The sequence below is a fragment of the Falco naumanni genome, chromosome 2, assembly GCF_017639655.2.
Source record: "Falco naumanni isolate bFalNau1 chromosome 2, bFalNau1.pat, whole genome shotgun sequence".
Taxonomy (NCBI): domain Eukaryota; kingdom Metazoa; phylum Chordata; class Aves; order Falconiformes; family Falconidae; genus Falco; species Falco naumanni.
This window is the reverse complement of record NC_054055.1, coordinates 103,535,855-103,550,628: the sequence shown is the minus strand read 5'-3', so window position 1 is coordinate 103,550,628 and position 14,774 is coordinate 103,535,855. Positions and strand designations below refer to the sequence as shown.

General features: G+C 39.6%; 1 long non-coding RNA gene across 1 annotated transcript; it reads right to left on the bottom strand.

Annotated features, from left to right (window-relative positions):
* On the bottom strand, window positions 1-12,709 carry LOC121083795. Its single transcript, XR_005826487.1, has 4 exons — window positions 12,524-12,709; window positions 3,668-3,782; window positions 3,341-3,562; window positions 1-505 (listed from the first exon to the last, which is right to left on the bottom strand). It is a non-coding gene; the product is annotated as an uncharacterized LOC121083795 (long non-coding RNA).
* Window positions 12,710-14,774: the final 2,065 nt, after the last annotated feature.

Genomic DNA, 14,774 nt, shown 5'->3' with positions numbered 1-14,774 from the left:
TTCAAATATGAACAAAAAGCACACAATTCAAGACAATTACGTGGGTGCAATGATATCAGCTGGGTGTGTAGGTGTCACAGGTACCCAAAAGACTGTGGGTCCAGCTGGAGGGATGGAAATGGGAGCTATAAACAACAGTGATGCTGCTGTAGCCCCAGATGCTCTCCCTGTAAGTGACTGGGACTTTCAGTCTGACAGTTGTCATCACCATCCACAGTGCTGGTATGTTTGCATTCCCAGCCCCATGCTGCAGCAGCATTTGTGGTGGGAGGAGTGGAAGGCAGAGGCCAAAGTGTGCACCTGTAACTCTCGTAGCTCCCTGTTTGTAAATTCATATTAGGAGACTGTGGAAGAATGTCATGGAGTAGCCTGTGCAGTGCCATGTGTAAGGCTGTTATTAAAGAGGAAACAAAGTGGAAAGAAAAAAGAAATCTCCCTGCATTCCTATTACCAGAATCTGGTAGCTGTTTTCCTCAAGACCTGTAGTTCAAGCCAAGTGGTAGACCTGAAAATAAAAGAAACATTAGTTTTAAATTAGAAGTACTGCTTCTTGTTGGCTTCCTATATTTTTACGTGCTGCAGAGATTGCTAATGCCTCCTATGGTTATCATCCAGAAGTAAATTTATTTTGCAGAATAAAATGTAAGTAGGGGGAAGAGGAGGAAGCTTCAAAATATTACATCCTTTGCTGAGTCCTGTTATGGACCCTCCCTGCAGCTGTAATTCACATTTGCCAGATGAGCTGACTCAGTGTCCTCAGAAATTCACATGCGACTGTAGAACATGAGCTCTCATATATTAGCTGGTGCTCAAAAGAATGTGTCTAGGCTAACATGCACACCTGAGAAAGTACAGATCAGATGGCTTGGTGAGACAGTTGATACTGTTCTGGGACAAGGACTGGTATCATCTCACATGGCCTTGAAAATTGGCTATAGGGTAGCTATCAGGATTTTGGTATCACAGACTGCTATCACAAAGCGTAGTGCACAGTGCAGCTAGGCAGGTTAGGTGATGATCAAAATATAAATGAACTCTTCCAAGAGATTAATTTCTCATAGTAAGACTGAAATCACTGATGAGAGACCAGGAGCATAATAAAGTGGCTGCACAACAGCACAGGAACAGACACACTCAGTCCATCTAGGAATTGCAACCATCTTTTATAAACCACTCACTGTATTAGAAGCAGGAAAGTTTGATCACAAGCACATGAATCAGTGACTGCAGGAGCCTTGTAATGGATGGGTTTTGTGTTGAAGAAGCTGGGGGGGAGGGGGCACAGATTGCAATGAAGAACCACAGACTGTTCTGTATACAAGAATACTGCCACCCTTAGATCCTTTGTGTTTCATAACCACCCTGCAATTTCTCTCAGCAAAAAAAAATTAAAATAGTTGTTCAAGCTAATTTGGTGTACATCTGCCTGATTCCTTTACACACACAAAAATGGACATATCTTTCCCTGACATACAGCAGAGACACAAAACCATATTGAGAGTAGGAGAGTAGGTGAAATTTCTTTCCCCCATAGCAGGATTTGTGAAAGGCACTCACTGGTACAGACGAGGTTGGCTCCATCGAAAAAGGCTATAAAACCAGACTTTGCATACTGGCAAACTAAAGCAAGGCTCCTCTTACCAGCTGCTAGCACACAGATCCAGTGTCGTAACCCAGTCACACCGGCTGTGTAGGGCTTGTACACGCTGCGCCTCCTGCCTCAGCAGCCCACGGGGCTGGAGGGCAGCAGAGCTGCCCCTTCCCTGCCTTTGGGCTGGGGGCTGGGTGCCAGGCACCCAGCACCTGTGCCACTCACACTGTGCGTTCACTCAGGCACCCGTCAGCAGAGGTGTGAACGTCAAAATATTCATCGTAACAGACATGCTGACATTATTCTTTACATTTTTTTAATGAGCTACCAGCGAAGCACTGAAAGTGATGTGGCTGCTTTTATATTAGCATGGAAATATGCAGAGTTAAAGAGGATCAGTGTCACGTTAGACATTTGAAGAACCATCTATATTTTTCAAAATATCAACACAGTGCAGTAGAGAGAACAGATTCTGACACCTTCGTATGAAAGCCTATCTTTGTATACAAAAGAAAGACCTCCCCAGGAACTAACTCTCACTTCAGTTGATTGTGAGCTACTGCACTACATAATCATAGAGGGAATCAGATCAAGCTGTAAAAGCTAATATCCAGTTAAAACGCAATTCATTTGAAGTCGACTTAATTTCATTTAAAGTCACTTTTGAAAATGTGAGAAATTACTCTGAAATCACTGAGGTTATTTCAAATACATCACCTGACATATTTTACTTACACATTCATTGCCCCAAATGGGGCCTCAATTGCTTTTCAAATTAAAAACACAAAATACATTTTTGAAAAGGAGGTAGGGGGTTATATAGCACAGCTGAGGTAGCAAATATATCTGTCTTTTGCTCTCAATTTTTGAACATAATACATTCAGGAAGCCTCATACAAATTCAGTTTTCAGAGATAGAAGGAAAAATTCTCACAACAGGAAATGAAAAGTTCTACTAGAATTAGCAGCATCTCAAAACATAACGTGCAAATATTTCTATCATAATAGCCATACAGTATATCTACTAAACCATGGCTATAAACCTAAATATATTGAAAATAATAAACGTATATAAATAATGATGTTCAGCCTTTAAAGTCCCAAAAGAAAAAAAAAATAGCAGGAAATTAAGCAGATAAATCCAGCATTAGTGGTTCCAATATCTAAGCTGTTCCTTTTGGCTTCTTGTGCTTTTTACACCAAATGTAGTACAGCTCTTAATGTCACAGTGTGAAAGTAACTATTCTTTCCCCTTCCTCCTGGCCCTTAATGTATCAATACCCAGACATTATTTCTACACTATGTTAAATATATGTAACTTACATTGTTACATAAATATATATATATATAATATGATACACTCACTATGGTGTATTTTGTAGCTATGTATCTGTTAAGATAGTTATTGATGTAACTATACCTCTACATAAGAAAAACAGTCCTGACCCCCATTAATCATGTGGGCTGGTGGAGGTAAGACGTTACCATTGCAGCAGCACTGATGACATTCAAAACCAATTGAACCATCACTGATCACTTAATCTTACAAAAAGTGTCAAGAAAGCAGGATATTTATTGTTCTTATTACATGCTTATGGGCTAATCCAGGTCTCATCGTGATCAACAAAAGCCCATCCGTTAATTAGCAGATACTGGACAGAATTTGAAGGGAACAATCCTACAGTCTCCAGTTCACATGAGAAAATACTGAAGGTATTCTGGTGCAATTTCACAGCCATTTAAACCAACCTGTGTGAGGGTGGCCTGTGCCCCTGCCTTCAGCCAGGCTTCTCCAGCTTCTGTTTTATTCCAGCACCGGTATGTAGGTAATGAGTCCACTCAGAACCAATTTGGCTGAAATACATACACACAAATATTTTTTGGTGAGATTTGTTTCTGCAGTCATCTCAGTCTAAGTAGGCTTAAATTATCACGGAACCACAGTCTCATTCTTCAGGAAACATTTGGAATCTGGTGCGAAAGAGGCATTAAAAATCAGTGTGCTTAATTTACCAAAATACATCTGTCCGTGTACATATCTATGAACATAGGTATATAGGTATAAGTGGGAATTACCATAAATATTGATGCATTTCCTATTCTTGCAGAGCTGTCATCTACTGTCTTTCATCAGTTGTTAATGGTATACTGCTCAAGCTCAAATATAAATTGCCTAAATTCCTTCAGATGTCTGCATTCAAAAAAGAAAAAAGGAAAGGAGTTAAGGATGCAAATGGCTGATATATTTCCAACACATTTCAGGTAAACTTTGTGAGCTACCTAACAAGTCATAACAGCAGCTTGAATTAAGCAGCAGTATCTGTAGGAAGTATTCGGCTTCTTCTGTGGTATGTCTCTGCCTGTGCAGACAATGCACCCATGTTAATGAGAAAATGTGGACTGAAAATATGGTGACATATTTAATTGAATATTTTGACTTCATTTCTTCAGGATTATACCTGGGCAGCATTTAGTCAAAATTATGCTTCAGTTAGGCTTTTCAAAACTGTTCAAAGTTGACATGGTTCTACTCCCAAGTAAAAATCAGTAGGAGTTTTACTGCTGACTTCCACAGAATAGAAGCCAATGCTGAACACTTCTGAAAATAGCTTTCCATCTGTATATTTATTTAAATGAGTAGGGACTGTTAGTAGAAATAGGAACTGAAAAGATCAGGCTTTTAATTTTAAAAGTTAAAGTTAAATATAGGTTACTAGACTAGAAAACTAAAATACAAGAAATACCCAGACAATCTTTAACACTTTTTGCTCTCATTTATGGAAGGAATGGATGGAAAACAGCTCCGTTGTCCCAGGTGAGACAGCCCCGGGATTTCTGAGGTCATTAGACACCATTGACCCTTTAGTAATGGTATTTCACACTTCCAGTGGGCAGATGAGAACTCTAACAGAGCCATCTATAAGTTAGTCCTATGTAGTCAACCCTAGTCAACCCCCCTAAAAGAAATTATTGTATCAGCCCAAGTAGTCACACCCACCCTTTTCGACATTTAAATAGATTTCTACTTGCCAAAGCAGCCCTTTCCTTTTGCTGCTAAACGTAGTTGCTTTCTCTAAAGGAATAGCCCTTCATGACAAATGCCTGTTGGCTCTGAGCCAGCACAACATTTACTGTAGTCAATATTTAACATATGAATAATCCTACTGACTGCGGAAAGGCTGCTTGTGTACTTGAAGTTAAACAGCTATATGAGCATTTTGTTGGCTCATGGCCTGGCTACTGCAGAAGCTGGCAAAGTTCATGGTAAGACGTGGTAATACCACTTTTTGGTATTTTAGGTCCTCTTAAGATTTGGTCCCTTTAGGTCTTTCTCACCTCACTGTGCTTTCAGAGTTCTTTACTGGTTGAAAGGTCAGCTTTGCTTCTTGCTCCATTGTGTACCACTATGGACAAAGATCTACTGGGCTAGAAGACAAGCATATATATATATTGGCAGGAACCTTATCAGCTGCAAATTTAGCTCCTGAAGTCTTGAAGGCTCAGTTTTGAACAGCGATGCAGTGCAGGAAGAAGTACCTACGCAACACTGCTCTCGGGAGGTAGCAAGAAGCAGCTGTGTCTAAGCAAGATCATTCTCCATCTCCCTCTCGTCTGGTGAGCAGGACAGGTTGCTGCAACTCTGCAACCAACACTAGGTTCTCTTGCTTTCAAATTCTGAGTAGGCAAAGCACTAAACTCCAAACCAAAGACTCCAAAGTCAGTGCAAGATGGCCACAGGAAATCTCAGCAACACTTGAATAACAAAAGCAGAGTACAGTCGCAGTCTCCCATTTTCTGATTCTTAAGCTTAAAACATACCAGGCAATAGAAGAAATAACACCCTTTCTGTTTGTTTTCTTCATCCTTTACTTTTTTTAGTCATAACTTTACACTTAAGTATTGCTTTGTTTTTGGTGTGGGTTTTTTGGGTTTTTTGTTTGTTTTTTTTTTTTGCAACAAGAAGTGCCTGATGAAGTTAGTCTTTTGTAAATGAGAGAAAAGCCCAGAGACTAGGAGCCTATCCTTAAGTTTTCATTGGATCTCAATGGTGGAAGAAAAAAGTCAAAGCTACTCAGCGACATTCAAGGCACAGGAGGTCAAACTGGGTCTCTGCTCCACTCAGAGTAGGATGGTAATTGCTATTGCCTATTGCTTTTGCAGCTATTTTTTGTTTGTAGCTGGTCAACAATTATCTACTTAGAAAAGTCACATTTTCTCTGTTTATATTTGGAATGCAAATTCCTGATCCAATTTTGGTAAGACACTTACTGATTTTAATTGGGGTTGGTTTTTGCCCTGTGTAATCTCTGACTTCATGAGCATTCAAATATGCATTTTAACAGAAGATTATTCAAAGTCTGGCATGTTTTAAGAGTTTTTCTCTGGTTAGAGGTTTGAAATACTTCATGTACTCTGTTAAACTACCCAACTGAGATTTAAGTATGTCCTTTACTGATTTGCTTTCCCAGATGGCACCTCTGGTGTTATGTTTTGGTTTTGGGGTTTGGATTTTTTTTTTCTTTCTTTTCTTTGAATAGGTCTTTTAAAAGAAATCAGAAAGTCAAGGAAAGTGGAGATAGTACTAAAGATGGGATAAGCTTATATTCCCATGGCACTCAGAGCTTGATGATCCCATGTTTTGAGCGTGCTGGGTTGTATTTGTGATCTCAGAAAATCAGTGAAGCTCATTCCAAAATCAAGGTCTACAGAATGGAATTAGTTTTGTTGTGGGTTGGGGTTTTTTTCTTTGTTTTTTTTAGATGCTGTAAAGAACCAATAGTGCTTTCAGGCTGGCGCTAATAATTGTTCTCTACCACCAAAGTACAGAAAGCCTCACATCTAATGCTTCACATGGAATGTTTCTGCCTTGTGATCAGTATAAAGTTGACCTAATTCAAGCTGAAACTATCCTAGTCAAAGCTTTTGGCTCTAGAACAGGGAACCCAAATGAGAAGATGGAAAAGAAAGTACAATGGTGAAATATGAATATTGGTGCAGACTTTAGTCACTCTGACTTTCCACAGACTATTTCCTCAGGTTCTAGAACTTGTCCTTCAATCCAACATATCTTAAAATTACCCCAGTGCTCCTTGGGGTTGGAGTTGAAGTCCGTGGCTCACAATCCTGCTTCATACTGAGCAGTGTTCTGCTGTGTGAGTACCACTGTGTTTGGGCAGGAGACACAGATATCAGAGGCTGCTCTGAATTTGTTACTGGAGATTCTGCAGAGACTCATAAGACTTTGTTCCAAGTGCTAGGAGAATTTCTTTGACCTGTCTTCATTTCTATATAGCAACCAGTAACACGTTCACACGCACAAATCATTCCTAAAACCCCCACGGTGCCTGCACATTTTGCAGCCTGCAGAAAGAATCATATTTTGTGTTGGTCACTTATGCTAAGGAAAACAGTATATAAGCACAACAGAGTAGAAAAAAAAGGCATCTTTCACTAAAGAATTGTTTGTTTCCTCTCACCAATGTTACTGGAATCACTACAAGTGGACATGTTTATTGACTTCTGTTGATGAGGTAGCAGTGCTACGTAAACCTCTTAATCACAAATCAGATCATTTATCTACACATGTCATTTCTGACCTTATCGTGGAGTGGTTTTCAGTCTTGCTGGGTGTACTTTCTAATGTCTCCTATAACATGCGGTAAGTTATGAGCAGAGCTGGAAAATGCTGCATTGCTAGATCTACAATACAATCCGTTATTGTTTCGGGATGTGATTTAATAGAAGTTCTGTTCCTGTAGTCTCATGCACACATCTGCCAAAATGTTCAATTTAAGTAAATTGTGTTAGGAATGAAGTCATACTGTCATACAATATAATAATGGAAAGTGGCTGATTACATTTTGTACTATAAAGACCTGGGACTCATCATAGCAGGAGATTCAACGCTTTTCAAGAAAAAAGATTGTCTGAAGTAATGACATTTAAACATTTTTGTCAAGTAAGAAAATACTGGAATATATCCTTTTAGGCTCAAGTCCACATTAATCTCAATATTAAAAAAGAAAAGAGCTTATCAACCTAAGCAGACTCTCCCATCTTCAGAACACCAAATCTGCAGACAATATTACATCAATTTCCTTTTAAAAAAATACATAAACATAACAAACCAAAAATATCCACAACCAAAAGATGCCCAAGCATACACAGAGAGTTAAAATCAAAGGAAGTTAATGTTGGCATGAGCCAGTAAACATCAAAGGAAGATATGATACATTCATGCCAATAAATTGGTAGTGACGCAAGAGTTTTATGAGCCTTGGCAGTCCTGTTGGCCCAGACATTTTTTGCAGGCATAACAAACTGAAGATATTATCTCTTACTATTACTGAGATACTATTATTTAGAGCAATGCGTGTTTTTTTTTTTTTTTTCTTTAGGGCAGACTGAGTTCACACTGAAGGAAGTACTGTGTTGAGCTAAATAACAGAAGTGAACAGAAAGTCAGAAATAAGCCAAGAAGAATGAATATATTTCACAAGTAATTCATCTTCTAAAATCAGTGCTTTGAACAGTCCTCCACTTTCTAGATATTCCCACCTACAGTTAGTTGGATCTAACTTTGTAGATCATATTTTGCTGTGATGCTAAAAGCTATGCATATAAAGATGAACCAAAATGGACAAATGCAGTTGAGAAAAAAGAATGAGGTTTTGTCACTAAAGTTGAAAACGCCAGTCTAAAGTGCTATGGAGTACCTTTGTTTTGTTACTTTTGGCATTTGTATTGGCATCCAAAGATTTGTGGAGACATTTCTGACTGCTTGCTGAGACGCTGGAGAGCAAACCCAACCATTTGTGTGAGGAGGAGTGCAGCCAAATCGGAAATGACCAAGTCAACCGAAAGAATGCCATCTCGGAGTTTTGATTCAGGGAAGCATTTAAGGAAGTGCACAACTGCAAGCACTGAACAAACCCACTGAAAAGTACAGCGTCTGCTCACGAGTAGGTACCTATCTCTGAGCAGCGAAACAAGGAGCTTTGCTGGGTTCAGTAAGACTGCATGTTGGTGGAGAGGCAATTAAATCACCCTTGCCCTCCCTGAGCTTGTAAAAATATAACTGCTTCAGTAAAAGTCACCCTAAGCTCCTGCAGTCAACAGAACAGATGTAACATTTTGGAAATTTTTTATAAAGAACTCTCTCCTGATAAAAATGTTTTTAAGTTGCATAGCTTATCTAGTTACTGGATTTATTTAGATCAGCTGAATGACTGAAATGATCCTGCAGAGTGTTTAGCACCAATCATAAAGTCAAACTGAAAACCTGAAGTTCCTGTCCTGGCAAATGGAAGTTATGGGTGGAAGGTCCTTTATCCAGTCCGGTCATAGACCTTTGTCTATTTGGCAAGTCCTTATTTGAGGCAGAACCATCCGTACCATAAAACTTCGCTGTGGTTGAGTGTTGAAGTGGAAACTGATCTTTTAGGGCATTCTAAAAATGGGCATATTTCATTGTTCCTGTCAGTACGTGACAAATGCTTCTAGAGAATGTAAATGTTTTATAGGTTGTTCCAGTACCAGAATGGCACGCTTAATGAATTGCTGACTTCAAATTACATCAGAAGTCCAATATTCAGAGTGAGAATCTCTGGATTTTAATCTTTCACTTTCTCTCTCTCTCTCTCTTTTTAAGGTTACAAGGGACAGTAGTAGGGTTGGGGAGTCTATTGGAGGCGTATGCACGGTACGGATACATTTTGCTCCGTCAGGTTCTAACAAGCATTCTTTTTGAAGGTGATTATTGATTTTCTGCCTCCACAAGAAGAAATGACTCAAAAAAAACCCCAACCCGAGAATATAAATCATGGCTTAAGGGAAAAAAAGTAACTCCTTATCTTGGTCTTTTAAAAAATGTATATATCTTAAAATAGGAACGGGGAAGGAAATAATAATGCAAGTATTTTTTACAGAAAGTATTGCTCTGAAATAACGCTTTGCAATACTTAACTAGGTTGTAGAAGACTTGGACATTATCAGACGTGGCAAACCAAAGCTTCTTAGGGTATAATTGTCTTTAGGTGGATGCTAACTGTTCGTGCTTAACGCACTCTCTGACATCACACAGGTGATAGTCATCTTTGCTGTGGACTCTTGACTTTGGAAATGAAACAAAATGGCTGACTAAGTATGGAGTGATAAAATGTATATTTTACTGTCTGTCACAAGGATTTACAAACACGGCAGCCTTGCAGTGTTTTAAGGTGAATTATGTCTGTTCTTTGCTGTAGCTTTTATGTTCCAGTCTCATCTCAATAGCAGCTGTACTTGAAAAGAGGATGAAAAATTGAACAAGTCGTCAAGGTTTTGACCCTGTGGATTTGTGTGTTCGGGGCAGTAGCATTTTTGCATTACTGGTAACATTTCTTTATATTGTAGAGTATATTTGTTCTCTTTTTCTTACCTCCATCCAAAAATGTCATAAAAAATACAGAAGATATCTAGGGGGGGAAATATTCCAACTGAAGGAGAAGAGCACTCGAGTATTGGGTTTTTTTGCTAGTACATCCAGGACAATATGGTTCTACAATATGATGAGATGTTTGCTTTCTCTCGTCATATAGTTTAGATCCTTGGTACCCAAGGTAGGTAGAAATAAATTAGGAGCTAGCAGAAGGTTGAAATCAGGAGGAGGTTGAGAAATTGATATGGAGCATGGAATGCAGATGGGGGAAAGGTACATGAGGGAGGCAGAATAGGTGGGAGGAAGAAATGAGTAAGAAATTAAAAAACAGAAACAGCAGGAATAAAAACTGGAAGGGCAAAGACAAGGAAAAGGTGGGGTGGAGAAACCCCAAGGGTATAGCAAATGAAACACCCTTTTAAGGCCTTCCTTTCAGGTCAGGATAGAAGAACCCCAGCAGGAAACAGATGAAATTTGTGCCTTTTCAGTTCCCACTGAGAAGTTCCCACGCTATTTTGGCAACCTTTTTAAACACTAAATTTACTTCAAAATATTTCCCTGCCCCTTACTCCCAAAGAAAATGTCAGCTGAGAGGAAAGAGAAAGTCTCATCCCAAACTTCTGGTAGTCAGGAAGTGTAAAAGTGACAGGGATGACTAATATCACGTACATCAGGCACACTGAAAACAGAAGACAGGAACAGCAAAATAGGAAGATGAGTGTCTTGTGGTCTATTTGAAGTGCTTTAAATCTGTAGTTCATAAAACAGCAGGTGGGAATAGGTGTCTAGAAATAACTAGCCCATGGATAAAATACCAAAGGATTTTTTTTTTCTTTTTCCCCCCAAACCATATATTGCTTCAAGGACAAAATACAGCTATTTTGGTACAGAGCGCCACAGAAACCACGAATAAAAAGTTCCAAACCTCAAACCATTAAAACCATAATCCGGCTGCCACCTGCCTCCTAGACATTGAAAGTTTCTCTTCTCCAGGCAAATACTAAACTGCTTGTCTACCACAGGGCAGTGGGTTTTTTTCTCATACAGATGCCCACAACAGTGATATTTATACCACACTTGTCCTGAGAAAGAATGGCAGATCCTAGAGAAACATGCATTGGCCACTGAAAGAGTGAGCAGAGCTCTGGGGACAATGCTGAACCACAGCAAAATAGCATCTGAAGCAACACTAAGGCTATCCGCCTTGTCTGCTCTTACCGCTCAAATTAAAGAGAAAATACCATTATTTACTGATCCATTTACACGTAAGAGGCAGTCCCAGGAGTAGGAACTCAGCCAACAGGAGTAATACTAATTTAGGACAGAATCTTCCAGCCTGGTCCTACACCACTTCTTTCATGCTATGTTACAGATGAAGTCAGCATGTTATTGAATCCACATTTACACTCCGTCAAGCACTGCTCTGAAATAAGTGCTCCCTGCAAGCAAGGACAGCTAGTACATTCACTGTGCCTTACATCTGCTTATGTTCAACCCTACCTATTTTGTGCATCCCCAAATGAAAATAACCATAAAATAATTTATGCTGGAAGGAGCTGTTGAGCACTCACTCAGTTGAATTGTCCACATTGTAAATAAAGCTATTAACAGTCTTGGCTGTAGTATCGATCTCTGAGGCATGCCACTAGTAATCGGCTGCCAGCTGGACTTTGTACTGCTGATCACTACCCTTTGAGCCCAGCAGTCCAGCCAAATTTCCACCCACCTTATTGTCCACTTATTCAATCTAGATCTCACCAATTTGGCAGCAAGAATACTGCAGGAAATGGTGTCAAAGGCCTTGCTGGAGTCAAGGTGTACAGCACCTGTGGCTCTCCCTTTCATCACGCAGCCAGTGATCTCATCATAGAGATCATGCAGGCTGGTCAGCCATGATAACAAAATATTTCTTCTTCAAATAATCTTTGCTTCCTCTCTTCTGGGGTGTAAATTCAACAGAAAAACATGTAAATCCCCAATGTAAATTTGCCCAGTAAATGTGCATGCAATGCATTATTATAGGCATACATTACTGTAATACCCAAAGTCCTAAATTCAAACCCAGGGTACTATTACAGAGATATGAAAGAATACTAGCTTTGCTCAAAGAGAATCCACAGTCAAGGAACAAACTGTAACATAAATGACTTCTGACTTCCTGTTACCAGTGCAATACTATCTCTTGGGAACAATTGTGTAAAGTATTGCTTGCTAATAAAAGGTGGTTTAAGAGTCAGCTTACAGTTTTGTTTACCTAAGAATTCACAAAGCTAATAACCTTAGAAAGAATTATCAAAAGCTACATTTCCACTGTATGTTATAATCAAGGGTATAGCATTACACATTTTTGCATACCTATGCAGTAAACATTGTTAGGCAACAGAAACTTGTGTTTGAAGGACTAAGGCTTACGCTTCAGCTAGATGCTCGCCCAAGCTTTCCCAAACACCAGAATCTTCAACAATCTCTTTCACACATACAAACAGTATTTTAGAGAAGAACAGATTGTTTACCTGTACGATAGATGTGTTCTGCCCTCTGATGAACACAAATCATTACCATTGCTATTCAAGGATGATCTCCAGGATTCATAGTGAATTCTTTCTGCAAAGGTTTTTGCTGGCTCCATTGGCTTCTAGGGAACTCAGCAGCTACATGAGTGCTGAGAATCCACTGCAAATCCATCACCGTTGGAAAATTAATTCTAAGATAGCAACAAAACAAAACAAAAGTTATTTCCTTCTTTCTCTCCCTGCTCAGTCAGAGAACATCCAAAATACAGCAAACCCTGTAGAGAAAATGAGATAAATTGGTTTCAGATTACTTGTCCCTATAAATCATCTTGGACCTCAATAACAGAAGTGGACGTAAAGTCTAAGTGTTCATGGATGCTAAAGTATCGCAAAGAAATTGCATGCCCAATTTCAGCAGAAATGTTTCTTGGCCTGTTTTCTTCAGATCATTCCTTATTAATGCAAGTTTGGCTAAGTCAAAAGTAAATGACTTTCAACCACACATCTGATTCTGCCTTAGAAGTTTCACACAATTTCTGTTGCCAGAGCTCAGGGGATGTATCCCATAGGGTCATCTGCCAGGATGGACTGACAGCAATCTGAATCCATTTGTAAGTCCTGACTCATTTTTGCACAAGCAAAAATAGGCCAAAATTCCAGCACGCTCTTAAAACTGAGGTGTTCAGTATACTGGGTATATCCCAGCTCCCTGGAACGCAGCCTGTACAGATAGGGCACAGCACTAGCCTCCAGATAATATAACTGCCTACCAGTGGATGTTTCAGTTTTAAATCTTTCTTGGAGATGGAAGCAGGTGTTGCATCTGAGCTGCAGCCAGAGGAATGGTAGAAAGGGCCCGGCAGGTGTCTGTCCCACTCAGGCTCCGCCAATGCGCAGGATGAAGATGGCAGCGATACTGTGCACAGCTTCCCAGGCTCTTCCTTTTAAACATGGCGATGCCACTGGACAGCTTGCAGAGCTGAATGCAGAGCTTTGCCAAAGGGAGACAGCCTGGAAGGGGTTCTGCGCTGGTTTGAGTGGGAACTGGGGTGAAGCCTTTTTAGTTTTCAAGGAGCAAGGGACAAGTGACTGCACTACGATAAGGGAGCAGTGACAAGTTGGGTCATCGGTTTTCCTTCTCAAGTTTTGGAAAAGCAGTTTGCAAAATCAGAGTCTGGAAGTACACGTCAAGCAAATTCAGCTCTTCTGTAGACAAAACTGAAGTAGCAGGACATAGTGAATCAGGCCTTTTCCTGGGTTATACCTGAAATAAAGTGCTTATAAGCCTGTTGTAATAGGGAGAACTATGAAAGATTATTCACTGTCAACAAAGACTAGAAATGAAATGCTGCAAGAACAGTGCAGACGGTTAAATAAGGGTTTCTCATGTAACACCGCCTTACATAAAAGTGTTCTCCTCTGTCCTCCAACGTCAACAGGAAACAGTTGCATGCCCTACAGCATGGCTTGGAAACATTTTTATAGTACTATCCTGTGTTGGTGCTTTTAGTTTTAAATCATGTGCAAGGCTGAGGGCTCTACGATGATTAGGAGATTTTTCTATTGAGTTTGTATGTTCACTTAATTCCAGAACAGGAAGCCATTTTATTTACTCGCTTAATACAGCATCAGCATGATGAGCAGGATAGCTTTCTAGCTACAAATTAAAAGGTTCAGAGATTAGCACTTTCCCCCAGTGGATGTTATGGCTCATGTACCAAACAGCCCTGAATGGAGATGCTGAAGATGTTTCAGACCTTAAACCTGTAAAACTGCGTGTTAACTCAGATGAGTCTCATATTTTATTATTAGAGATATACCATACAATTTAATTAAATAGGCACCTATAAAATGTAAAGTTCAGTTAACTCTCAGCTTTATTTTAATACAACCTACATTGGTAACTAATGGTAATGTTATGTAAAGACTGAATAGCTTTCCAAGTCATAAAACACCTTGGAGCTATGTTGTTTTCTCAATTTATAACAGCTCCAATTTTGAGCTCAGTTTCTGCTCACATCATCACTTAACCCTTCCTCTTCTATGCTCCTCCTCACTTGTCTACACAGCTTATCTTTAGTCACTGTAATAGATCCATTACCACAGCTGTTTTCTGTATCATAAAAGTGAATTTCAACCTGTATGCATCCAAACCCAAGGCTGAATCTTAAACAAAAGAATGGGTATGTAGTGTTACAGTCAGAACATCAAGAGCAGCAGAGCTGTTGAAAGTAAATTTGGGTATGCTTTT